Source organism: Setaria viridis, chromosome 2, assembly GCF_005286985.2.
Source record: "Setaria viridis chromosome 2, Setaria_viridis_v4.0, whole genome shotgun sequence".
Lineage (NCBI taxonomy): Eukaryota > Viridiplantae > Streptophyta > Magnoliopsida > Poales > Poaceae > Setaria > Setaria viridis.
The window spans coordinates 7,153,644-7,164,480 of record NC_048264.2 but is presented as its reverse complement, the minus strand read 5'-3'; the positions used below and the strand labels follow the sequence as shown (position 1 = coordinate 7,164,480).

At 43.4% G+C, this 10,837-nt stretch overlaps 1 non-coding gene across 1 annotated transcript; it reads left to right on the top strand.

Annotated features, from left to right (window-relative positions):
- The first annotated feature begins 8,799 nt into the window (after positions 1-8,799).
- LOC117846708 (small nucleolar RNA Z247) lies at positions 8,800-8,938 on the top strand. Its single transcript, XR_004638435.1, has one exon. It is a non-coding gene; the product is annotated as a small nucleolar RNA Z247 (small nucleolar RNA).
- The last annotated feature ends 1,899 nt before the right edge of the window (positions 8,939-10,837 follow it).

Sequence of the window (10,837 nt, the reverse complement as noted above, 5' to 3'; positions counted from 1 at the left end):
TGTCGAACTAGGTAAAGGACTACAAAATTTTATTCGAAACTGGCTAGCAACAAGTTGGTAGTCTTGAATTTGCTACTACTCATAGTTTTTACTCATCTGTCGTACAATACATTTGGATCAAGGGACGTTCAAATTTACTGCAGCAAAGAGACAAATAATGGAAAGTCCATTACCATGCACATTCATGCAAAGTAAGACCAATGCACGCAAGTGTCGTTTGAGATGGATTCTAGAGAAGACCTGGCCTCTAGGGCAGAATAAGAACAGTAGAAGAGAGTACCGGAGCCATTCTCTAATTTCAGTTCATTTCATCCCGCACTGTCAGCATGTAAGAGTTTCGAATTTGTGGCACCGCTCTTGTGCTACACCTACAGGCCACCCAATAGACCATTAAATTTTTATGTCATGCCGCCTACATGGTGCTGTTGCCAATGTGTCGCTCCGTTGCCTATTTGTCTCTTGATCCATGATAATATTTAAGTAAAAAGTTAATGGTGTCATATATTTTAAAAAGGAGAGAGTAGGTCACATGGTTCATAAACCCATACTATATCTTCTTCATCCATGCTCGCTTTTAGCCCACTCAAATGCAAAGGGGGATCGAGATACATCGGTGCGTGCAGTCGTGTCAGTGATGCCCTCTGTTATACCCAAGATAAAGAGGCACAGGTCTAGGTGGACTAACTTGGCGAGTAACATTATGTCTCTACCACCGTTACGTTATACCCTTGGTCTTCATTCCTTGTTACCTCTACTCCTTGCCCCATTCCTAGGTCCGCTACTATATCTCAATGACATGTCTTATTTGGGGTAATAGATACTGATAGGTGAAACCAAGTAGCTGCATTTTCTACTTTTAATTTGAACATATCCAGGCAGAAAGTATGAAAAGTGCAATAATGAGCATACTTCATTCATGGTAATACCTCGTCGCACTGTTTTGGACAAAAAATAGCCTAACCATATCCACAGTAGATGTTAACATAACTTTCACCTTATTATATATCCATTCAAATCGAATGAGACCATGCAAAATACGTGTACATGCGCCACTAGACAGAACGCTAAATCGCCGCATTAGTGGCATTCGTATGCATGTTTGACCTGTTTCTACTCTGTAAATGCAGTTCAACCTTTCAGAGACATCGAGTGACCATCTCAAATCCATCCAGCTTTACCATAGCCATGCCACATGCCAACCATATACTGATTTTCTTGCGACAAATAAATTTACTTGAAGGAATTGGAAGAAACCCTTATCTGATACCATAGCTAGCACTGCTGTCAGCGTGAAGATTTAGGTTTAAGTAATTGTCATCTAAGCAGAGGAAGCTGGCGACAAAGAAACAGCCATCAACGACGTGCTGCACGATCGTAACCGGCTTGAAACCATTTTTAGTGGAAATTTTGCAACTATAAGTGAACTTGCATTGCCAAAAGAAGATGGATGTAGAAGCACTGTAAGAAAAAAGAGCTGATAATAAATACTCGTAGCTGCTACCCTTGGTAAATTTCCATTGTTAGCAATTTCGTTCTCTACAAAGTTGTCCCTTTAATTCCATTTTCTGTTCCCTGAGGAGAAGAAACTGCCGTTTTTGAACTAGCTAGCATTATCCTGGACAGTCGTTTTGTTCAATGTTTAGTCATACTTTTGATTTAATAAAATCTGGGGATTTCAAGTTACATAATAAATATGTACTTCCCACTTTGCTACGCATAATTTCACACATTTGGTCTTATGATAAGATAAAAATAGGAAATGGAGATAAGTATGGACACTAGCTATAATATCTCCAATATCTTGACAGGTGCCTGGCGGATTTTCTTTATTTTTTTCAAATGACCAAGGGTATTCTAGTATTTAGATACTTTCTACGAATGAAAAGGAAAAAAAAGTATGACAATGGGGAGAGACGTACTCAAGGCTTCGCCAATTAAGGTTGAATGGCATCAAATTAGCAAAAAAAAAGTAGTATGCAGCAAATTTACCACTGCTGATTATTCTGTAATAGGATCTTAGCCTCTGTCCAGAGTCAATTGCTTCTCCCGCCATCTGCATTGACTGCTGAGTGCTGATAAGATTTCCAGTCAAAGAATTTCGCTAGAAAAATTTCATCAAAAGTATGCAAGATTATACCTTGCAAAATTAAAACGAAAACGAGGGTATACATTGCATATTTCATTATGTAGAAACGTTATACAGTTATATTACTGACGTATAAATTTTAAAAGCAGAATTATTTTTTCTTATCCTGATCTTTATGAACATTTCATTGTTTCTTTCTTCCTTTTTCAAGGCTTTGGAGACACATAAAAAAACAATTGGCTAACTCTGTATGGATGCAACGGATAGTTAACATCATAGGCATCATCTCAGTTGAATGAGCTTCACACGAAATGCACATAAACCTGCACACAGATGCCATGTGTATGCATAACTTCTGTGCCTGTGCTATGTCTGGCTTCAATATATATCATATTCATCCTACATTTGCCACTTTCATCGAGTGTCCATTTAGAGCTAGAAAATATACCTAGCACCTATTATATTTCCGGTCCAACCTACTTACTTTGTAGCAGCTGTGGCTACGATTAAAGCTACTGATGCTTCTAACTATGTCAGTGTTCATTGTGAGAAATTGGAAGAAGCCAAATGCCCAGTCCAAGCATCGTCGTGTCATGCTTGCATTTGCACCGCTGTCACAAGCATGTCGAGTTCAGTTTAAATAAAGCAACCATCAAGTATGATTTATGCAGAAGAAAGGTGCAATAGAGCATTGTAGATCCATCAGATGGAATGGTTTGAGCGATTGAGCCTCTCTGTAAGGAGGCACCAAAATATGGAGAGAGGCCAGGACTGTAATTTTCTTCCTATACTTCCATCTTGCCTTAAAGATGCGAGGGCGTGAACTTGATGCCTCCGTCCGACGTTCGAGGTCGGCAAGCTTAGCTTATTGGCGATCCCCAACAATTTGTCTTATGATTAATGAAAAATATAGTTTTTTTCATTTTTGCGATGTCCAATTATGTTCCTTGGAGTTGGCGTATCCATGATAAGATTTAGAAATTAGGAAGAAATGACCTCTTCCCACACAGTCCACCCTCAACCTTGCTACTACGACTACAAGTGTCTATGTTGACTGCTGAGTACTGACAAGATTCTGGTCAAAGAATTTAGCTAGAACAATTTTATCAAAAGCGCGCTTTGACCTAGGAATGTACAGATGTTCTGGAGCCACTAACGGCCAGAGATGAGGAACGTGGTGAGTGGCGAGGGTGAGGCACGGATGACAACCGGTGGGAAGAGCCAGCACAGGGGTTACCATTGGTGGTCTTAGCAAGTGGAGGTGCGGTGCTGAGGATGGTGGATTTGGTGGTGAGACATGAGCGGCACAGCAGGTGGCGATGGTGTCGCCAGCTGGGACGGTAGTGGGGCTGCACTGTGAAGGGCTAGCGCCTGCATAGTAAAGTTCTGAAGCTTGCATTCTCGTGGAGGCTTTCCCTTGCTAGTTAAAATTTCAAGCAGAGATTTCTCTCATCCTTAGACTAGCACTGCTGGCCATGGGATTTCGTGGTTTACATTTAAGAAATCTAGCATGGAACATAGTCTGGCACATGGTAGTCCAGTTTGCAACCTGAACAATAATCAAATTTCCTGTTATTACCTCACTGCACATAGTTGCACAAACAATAGACTAATCTTCAACACTGGATGCAGGCATGCAGCAAACAATAGACTTTTTACCTCTCAGAAAAGGTGGGGAAAAGAAGCGCATGTATGCTCAGCAGTACAGCATGCCATGTGACTCTGTTTGTAGCCTATATATATGCATTCATTTTAACATTTCTGAGTGACAAACTAGCAGTAGTTGTCACTTCCATCAAACGAACAATTCTAATCCCCATCAAGATTATTTTTCATGGGCATTGATATGGTCCAAGCTGCCGACACATGTGACTGAGCGAAACTTACTGTGGGAAATTGGAAGAAGCCAAATTTCAAGCTTAATCATCCTTTTGTTTCTTGTGTCTAGTGAGCTAGTGCTGCTGCCCTGGTTTGTCAAGGTTAATTCCAAGATGAAAGATCATCGATGTGGAGAAAAGATGCCAACAGGTGGCATTTGCAACGTTAGTTTTAAAGAAAACAAGCGGCGGAACTTGATTGATACAGAGGAAACTAAAGCCGTCAACAATACAGCTTTTTTTTTCTAGAATACGCAGGAGAGCTGCGCATCATTCCATTAAGAAGAGATAAAAGTACTAATACAGCGCGGGCCTAGACCGGGCATACGCACACGGTAGATAGTTCAAAGGGCCGATTACACGAGACTGGAGCTACAGGTATTAAGACCTTTAAGGCCTAACGTCACTGACTCTCAAAACGCCAGCCTACACTATATAGGCAATGTGCCCCGGCCATGAACCAGGTCGCCGCTTCCTCCGCGACTGCGGCTGCTAGCTGCTGCGGTGTCCGTTGAGTGTCTCCGGTGAAGGCCTGATTGTTTCGCTCTTTCCAGATGCGCCAGGAGACTAAGATGATTGTGGAGTCGAGCCCTTGCTTCCTGGCGCCATGAAATCTTCGTCTCCGGAGCAACCACCAGTCCAACAATGAAGACCCGGTGGCTGGCAAGGATGAGGCATTTCCCATCAGTTGATCAACTAAGTGCCATACCTGCTGCGTGTAACTGCAGGTGGCAAGCAGGTGATCAGAGGTCTCAGGCTCCTGGCAACATAAACAACACTCGTCCCAGTTTTGCAACCCATGCTTCTTGCGACGAGCCGACGTCCAAAGTCGCTGCCTTGTAGCAAGCCACATGAAGAGTTTAACTCGAAGGGGGGCCCAAGCACGCCAGATATATCGAAAGGCCGGTGATTTAACTGACCCCATGAAGAAGAAATTGTAGGCTGACCTAGCGGAGTATGAGCCTGACTTCTCCCAACGCCACATTATCCACATTATCCTGTCCACTACCCCTTCCTGGAGCTGGACGTCGGATACGGCGTGCCATAGCTGGACATATTGCGAAATTGCAGCCACTGTTAGTGTCCCAGCGATGTCCCGGATCCATCTTTTCTCCAGAAGAGCAGCCACCACTGTTCTTGTTTTCCTAATATGTGGCTTAACCATTAGACACAGGTCAGGAGCTAAAGTGCAAGGAGATAGAGTGCCCAGCTAGCAATCCTCCCAGAAAAGTGCGGTACTCCTGCTGCCCAGATGTACACGAGTGGAAATCTGGAAGATTTTTTGCAAGGTGTGGCTATTGTCCAGGGTGTTGGCAAGGTATTTCCAAGGCCGCCGATCATCAGTCCTTTTGAACCACAGCCAGCGCAAACGTAGAGCCAGCGATGCCCTTCGGAGGTTCTGGATTCCTAGACCCCCCACTGTTTTAGGACGGCAAGCAATTGGCCAGGTAACAGGACATTGCCCTCCATTGGCAGTCAGCTTACCAGCCCACAGGAATCCTTTTCGGAGTTTGTCAATTTCATGGAATACCCAAGCTGGAGTGTCAAGAGAAATTAGATTGTAGGTGCAGGTCGCCGTCAGGACCGATTGGACCACAGTCATCCTCCCCGCCTTGTTCATAAGTTGTGCCTTCCAATTTGGGATTTTACTGGCCACCTTGTCAATCAAAGGTTGCAAATGATTCTTCCTTAGGCGCCGAACCGACAGGGGCATACCAAGGTATTGTATTGGAAACCCAACGACTTGAGCGGGGAAAATGCCTCTGATTCTCTCAACTTGCTGGTCACTGCATGCAATTGGGGCAATGGAGCACTTCTGCAGGTTTGTGCGGAGTCCTGAAGCATTGCCAAAAAAGTCAAGAATCCCTCTGATGGCGATTGCATCCTGAACCACAGGCCTAGCGAAAATGATCACGTCATCTGCATATAAGGAGCACTAATGACAGATGGTGCTATCGGCTGGAGGGGAGAGGACTCCCAATTCAGCCGCCCTCCTGAGGAGCCGGTGCAGTACCTCCATGACGAGTATGAAAAGCATTGGCGAAAGGGGGTCGCCTTGCCGCAACCCTCTAGCATTACCTATTGATCGACCAGGGGAGCCGTTGAGCAGAATTCTGGTGGTGGCCAAAGACAGCAGTACAGATATCCAGTCCCTCCATTTGGTCCCAAAACCCCTCGCTTGGAGGACTTGCAGAAGGAATGGCCAACACACCGTGTCAAATGCTTTAGAGATGTCAAGCTTAATTAGCAGGCTTGGCTTTCTTTTTCTGTGTAAAGTTTTTGCTGCTAGCTCAACAAACTTGAAGTTATCATGGATGGATCGTCCCTTGACAAATGCACTCTGGTTAACATCCACCAGATTGTGAAGCTCCTGACCAAGACGATTAGCAAGCAGCTTCGCCACTATCTTCGCGAAACTGTGCACCAGGCTGATAGGCTTATAGTCGGCAGGGGATGCAGCGTCCTGCTTTTTCGGTATCAGGGTGATTAGTGAGCTGTTCAATCGGCTAAACTGGACACAAGCCCCATGGTAGAGCGCGTCGAAACATGCAAGGACGTCTCGCTTGATCACCGGCCAGGCCGCTCTGTAGAACTCCGCCGTGAAGCCATACAGCTAAAATCAACAGCATACAGAACACACTGTTCGAGTCCTTTTTTAATGGAAGCTCAACATTCAACACCTTTTGTTTCTCTTCCCTTATGGAAGCCTTTCGTTGTTGATAAGTTTGTCTGAATATTAGCTGATAATATCAAAGACAGGGATGTCTATTTTCTAACTGGAAAAATAAGATGTGAGGGCTGCTACCTGAGAGAGGCATTTCTTTTACTTTCAAATGCTAGTTGTAACTTAGTCATAACTTTAAGTCAATCAACTCTGTGATTTCTAGGAAAAAAAAATGTTACTGAATCTTTCTACCTTAGAGCAGTATTCTGTTATGGCCCTTGAGTTAAATTTTTCCAATGATTATATATACCGTGCATGCTCCACTGCGCAGAATCATAAACAAACAGGAATCATATGTAATGCAAGAATATTTGCATACGGGGGTTGACCAAAATCTGATAGGTCGTTAGAATATTGCCTTAACTCGAAAATACACCCAGAAATGAAATTAACCAGTCAATCTTTACAAGAACTTGTTATTGTTAGGCACTTCATTTGTCTGTATAATACACATATAGCTTCATATTTCCAACATGATCTCCGCTTCTGTTCTTTTTAACTTTTCTTTATCCTATTGGGAAGAAATTTAGCTTGTTACTAGTTTTTTTACTCCTTTCTTCAAAAACTATTTTTTTTACTCTGCATCTGATGCCTGGGTCAGCCGTATTGTCATATATACTGAGAAGATGTTGATTGGGTGAAGAGAATTTTTGTGGCATTAAAAATTTGACTCAATCTTCACACCGAACACAACAGAATTGGTAACACAATGCACTCATGGCAGTTGAATGAGTGCACACGAAATGCATGCAAGCTAGCAAAACGAACTGACAAAATGTTAAGGCTTAACTCCGCCTAGAGCCTACATATATGCCTTTCACACCTGCAGAAAGACGTTATAACAACGTTTCTTCATTTCATCGTGTGTTTATTTCCATCACAAAGCTACAAGCCTAGAAACCCATTAGCTTGATCATAGGCATGCCTTGTGGTATCAACACAGAATTATGTACTTTGCGAAGTTGGAGGAAGCCAAACAAGTACACCATTGATTCTTACATTGCCGTGCAAGCATCAATTGGCCAAATGGTGTCATCACAAAAGCAAGCAAGGAAAGATAGGTTGCATTCTCAAGGTTCAGCAACTAAGACACAACCATCTGAATAACAAAGGAGGTCCTTGACTGTCAGGCTGGCCACAGGCAGGGGCGGAGGGCTCAACATCGCAAGAGAGGCGTACATTGATTTTGCCGGAAAAACTTTCCACTGTTCCTCGTTCTAATCTCTTCCATAATCTCAGAAGCCGTTGACAGTCTAGAGAAATGAGCCAGTCAGACGGATGAGGAAGAAGACCGATTCACCAAACAGGTTGTTGGCTTGTTTGCTGGGTCATGGCCCGAGTGTTGTGACTTACCCATTGAGCCCATCAGCACAGTGCTAGAATTAGTTGTGTTTTCAGAGTCTGATTGTAACAAACTCGAGGCTTGGTTAGTTTTACAGATAGATTTACCTTGTATCGCAACACCAAGCCTGGTAAGGTATGTCTCCTCTCCCTCGTGTATATCTCTTGGCATCCGCCCTATATAAATGTGCAACCATGGTGAGTCAAGTTAGGCAACCACGTTTCCTCCAATTTTACATGGTAATCAGAGCATCCTTTTCTATATACATCCACAACCTTCCCAAGATCGTCCATGGCGTCATCTTCATCCTTGCCAGCACAGCTTGGGGTTGTCTTCGAGAATTTAACTCGGGATAACTACTTGCTCTGGAAGGCTCAGTTCCTTCCTGCCGTCCGTGAAGCCTAACTCATGAGGATCCTAGATGGATCCGTTCTAGAGCCGCCCAAGACCATGGAGTGAGGTGGTCAAGGCAGACAACAAGAAGGAGATCGTCCACAACCCGAAGTACGACTCATGGGTTGCCAAGGATCAGCAGCTCTTAAGCTATTTGCTGAATTCACTCACCAAGGACGCCCTCGCCCCTGTTGCAACCATGACCAAGTTTGCAGAAGCATGGAACGCGCTTGAAGTTATGTTCTCAGCGCACTCCATGGCAAGGGTGACGCATCTGCGCATGCAACTCGCCACGCTCAAGAAGGGTGGCATTTCTTCCGCTACATACTACACCAAGATGTGCTCGATCAAGGATGAACTTGCCACTGTTGGTAAGTTCATTGATGACGATGAGATGGCCCACTATATACTTACTGATCTTGATTACGATTACAATCCTTTCATATCATCTATCATGGGCCGTGTTGGGTCAATTTCCTTGAGTGAGCTATACACCCAGTTGTTGTCCTATGATCAGCGCATGGAGATATACCAAGGAGGGCAATATCAATCCTCTATCAACGCTGCTGGTTGTGGATGCAGAAATTTTGGCCGAGGTCGTGGCAACAACAACCGAGGCCGTGGTGGTTGTGGCAATCAAGGGCGTGGCAATTTCAATAGCAACAATGGATCAAGCAACAACAAGCAGAAGGGTTCAAGCAGCAAGCCGGTCTACTATAAGAAGGCTGGACATGAAGCTCCAAGATGTTGGTATAGGTATGATGATTGAGGAAGAAGATCAACCAAAGATGGCAGGGGCTGCAACTGGTGGCTATGGCTATGATACAAAATGGTACGCCGATAGTGGTGCTACAAATCATATCACTAGTGAGCTTGAAAAGTTGATTGTTCGTGACAAATACACTAGGTGTGATCAAGTCCATACTGCTAGTGGTTCAGGTATGGAAATTAGTAATGTTGGACATACAATTTTACATACCCCATGCAAGGATTTACATCTGAAAAATATTTTTCATGTTCCTAGTGCTAGCAAGAACCTTGTATCTATTCATAAATTAGCTCTAGATAATGATGCCTTTCTAGAGTTTCATCCAAACTTCTTTCTTATCAAGGACCAGGCAACGAAGAGAACCCTTCATCGAGCGCCACATCTTTCAGGAAGAGATCCCATCAAATAAGTCTATGTAGTCAATAAGCCATCTACATCGCATTGTCACAGTAGATTAGGCCATCCTGTGTTACCCATTGTGGAATGAGTCCTTAGTTTCAATAATATCTCTTTTGTTAGAGATAAAGATATAGAGTCAGTTTGTGATTCGTGTCAATTGGCCAAGAGCCATCAGCTTCCTTATACAAAGTCCAATAGTTTATCAAGTGCTCCTCTTGATCTTATCTACTCTGATGTTTGGGGACCTACCCCTGTTTTGGTTGGGAGGCATACATATTATGTTGGCTTCATGGACAACTTTAGCAAATATACTTGGATCTACCTCCTGCGAAAAAAATCTGATGTCTTTCAAGTCTTCCAAGACTTCCAGAACCTTGTTGAAAGGAAATTCAATAGAAAAATCCTAGCCACACAATCTGATTGGGGTAGGGAATATGAAAAGCTAAATTCTTTTTTTAAAAGAATTGGGATAACTCATAGGGTGTCATGTCTGCATACTCACCAACACAATGGTGCTGCAGAAAGGAAGTATAGACATATTGTTGAAGTAGGCTTAGCCCTCCTAGCAAATACTTCTATGCTTCTAAAATTTTAGGATCAAGCTTTCCTCACCATCACCTATCTTATCTCAATCTCTTGCCAAGCAAAGTCATCAATTTTCATACTCCTGTTGAACGCCTCCTCCATGAGAAGCCTGATTACAATTCTCTTAGAATTTTTGGATGTGCTTGTTGGCCAAATCTAAGACCATGTAACAATCGCAAGCTCTCTTTTCGGTCCACTAGATGTGCTTTCCTTGGATATAGCTCCATGCACAAGGGTTTTAAGTGCCTAGACATCTCTACAGGCTGCTTTAAGTGCCTAGACATCTCTACAAGCTGCATGTACATCTCTGGTGATCTAGTTTTTGATGAAAATTATTTCCCTTTTGCTCATCTACGTGACAATGCTGGAGCTCAATTAAGAAAAGAAATTATCCTTTTGCCTAGTCATCTTCTTAATCCAAGGCATGTAAATTGCACTGTTCTGCATATTACTAATACCACTAATGCCTCTAGAAAAAGTACCGGAGGAGAAGAATTTTCTACAGAAAATCTGGAGCAAAACAATGAGCAGCTTGCATCAAATAATGGAGGCCATGAAGAAGTGCCAGCCACAATCGATCCCGGCACCAGATCCGACATTGATTCGTGTGGTGCAAGCGGATCAGGCGCCAACTCCCAGGTGGATCCGCCTAACGCACCGG